This window comes from Malus domestica, chromosome 01, assembly GCF_042453785.1.
Source record: "Malus domestica chromosome 01, GDT2T_hap1".
Taxonomy (NCBI): Eukaryota; Viridiplantae; Streptophyta; class Magnoliopsida; order Rosales; family Rosaceae; genus Malus; species Malus domestica.
The window spans coordinates 20,635,118-20,637,861 of record NC_091661.1 but is presented as its reverse complement, the minus strand read 5'-3'; the positions used below and the strand labels follow the sequence as shown (position 1 = coordinate 20,637,861).

General features: G+C 36.6%; 1 pseudogene; it reads right to left on the bottom strand.

Annotated features, from left to right (window-relative positions):
• Window positions 1-210: 210 nt before the first annotated feature.
• Window positions 211-2,744, bottom strand: LOC103417669 (cathecol O-methyltransferase 1-like; annotated as a pseudogene).

Sequence of the window (2,744 nt, the reverse complement as noted above, 5' to 3'; positions counted from 1 at the left end):
TACTAGTGATATCATGCAAACATATTTGAATTGGTCAGAAATCTCTCTTGCCAATAAATTAAGGTGGGAGTTCATGACTAAAGAAATTCAACTAGTCTCAACGCATGACAGTCTGGTGATAAATTGATTAAAATGCATTGTTTCTTCGACCCAAAGGTGTTGACTGCGGAAACAATACATATAAACATTTTGCAGTTTATGGGGTTAAACTTCAAGGAAAACTTATGAAGGATTTATTCAATGCAAAGGCAAGTGTTTTTAATTGATTACGAATTACATCGAGTGCCTTTGTTCTTGGTGGAGCAAGAGGCTATAGGACAAGTACACTTTCCATAAGGTGGTATAAATTTCCTGAGCAGGCGTTTACTTAAAGATCTCCATCTCCCAAAAATTACAGACAAAACATTCATATTTAATGCCACTAAATCCTGCACCAGTTGCCAAAGCCATGAACTCTTCTCGGCTCCGCTCCCTTCCTCCCTGGTTTTGAGTCATCATAAGCACATCAATTTGGGAGGTGCTCTTCACGGTGGTGCTAGTCCCTGGCATCACTGGAAGAAGTGCTTCCACGATAATCACTTTCCGGTCTGGTATAGCATTGTAACAATTTTCAACAGATTTAGGCAGTGCTGGTCACTCCAATCGTGAAGTATTAACTACAAATTTATTAAAAAGATACATTGTTACCATTGTACGTATGACCTCAAACTGAAAAGGAAAAACAAAATTAATGCTCGATAAATTGAAAATTACCTTCTTAAAAATGGCATCCCCAGATGGAACACTTGCAAACATGTCTCCTCCAACATGTTCCACCCCTGCAAAAATAAATTAACTCATATTTTAAGTTGCATGGCTTGTGCAAGATAAAAAAAACTAATTAAGAAGGAAAATGATTTCCGCACGTATTTTTCTTCTTTTGTACACTGCGTATTTATGTCTCTTGATTCTCTATGATTTATTCAATGTAAAGCTGAAACATAAGTGTGTAGGGAGAGCCGGAGAGGCAAAGGATCGTTGTGTAGAAATCACTTTCTAACTAAGTATTATAAATCAAATTAACTAAAGTCATCTAGGATATGGAGGGGCATGTTTTATGATATGGAGGGGCATCTTTTGTACACTGCTTATTTATGTCTCTTGATTCTCTATGATTTATTCAATGTAAAGCTGAAACATAAGTGTGTAGGGAGAGCCGGAGAGGCAAAGGATCGTTGTGTAGAAATCACTTTCTAACTAAGTATTATAAATCAAATTAACTAAAGTCATCTAGGATATGGAGGGGCATGTTTTATGACATGAGGCAAGTCGTAATTGATACCCTTAATATGACGATGTTTAGAAGTGATTAGACTAAGAGTGACTCCCAAACCACCACCAACATCAACAAGTTGGGTAAGTTTCTCAAAACCCTTGTAGAGTTGAAGAATCTTCTTCATGACAATAGTGGCGTGGTTAAACATTGCTGTGTTGAAAACTTGATTAAACCTGGGGTCTAAACCTGCATACTCAAAAGCATGAGTGCCGTGGACTCTGTTAAATGGAATTCCTCTTTCAACAACTGCATCTTTCAGTTGGGACCTATCAATGGAAATGTGTACCACCCAAGTTAGAGTTAAAAGGATAAATTACTATTAATTAGGCTAATTAGAAAGAATATAAAACTAGAGAGACACCAAAACTTTTTCACCAATGAGACATGGCTGATGTGGAAATTTCTAATTTGTTTGTGAATAAATAAGTTGAAAGTGATTTCAAACATGAAAACCTATAAGTATTGTTCTCTGAATTTGTCATATTGTGAAACAATAGTCTTTTTTTTTGAAGTAACACACTTAATTAGTAATTCCATTTAAAATTAAAAAGGTTTAAAGTGGAAAAAAAAGGACAAAGTTCTAACGGAGTTTCCTCTAACAATCATTAACAAGTTCATATACTAGTACTCACATATTTAATTTCAAGGATCAAGTTCCAATTAAACTTTTATTCCAAAAAAAAAAAAAATTAATTAAGCTAAAATTCAGGACCATTGCTCCAATTATCTCTAATAATTTTACGAAAACATTTTTTTTTAACTAACAATATTATTATTATCTACACTAATGGGGTGAATGAGTGAGCTAAGCCTCACAATATGATAGCAATAATGTGATTTAAATTTTCCTTTGGAGAGAAACGAACCTAAGACCTCTCACTTATAAGTGAAGAGGAATACCACTAGACTGTAGTACTATGTGGCAAAATATGGATGAATTAAAATAGAAGGGTTGAGACAATGGTTAATTAGGGCAAGAGATTAGTACTAAACAGACCAGCTGTCTAGGAGGACCTTGTCTTGCATCAACGCCATCAAGGGAACTAAAGAAACACCATCTTCATTAGTCACAACGTAGTTGGACACAGGGACAAGGCTGTAGAGCCTCTGAGAAGCAGGCCCATCTTCTTCATTAAGCAACAACAGAGAAGCTGAGAATAGAGTGACTGGCTAGAAGCCTCAGAATACGATCCAACATCATTGGTCCCTCAGAATTCCTGGTGCCACTGCCGATATGGGCTGCAATCTCTGATGAAGAGAGCTTGGCACCAGGACCGGCTTTTGCTATGATGTCGAAAACACCTAGCTCGATTGCTGATTGCATAGACATGGAAGGCACAGAAGAAGACACCAGCTCAATGGCATAGCAGAAGTTCTCTTCTTCTTCTAGCTGCAGGGCCATTGGACCGTCTATATTTGTATTGTGATA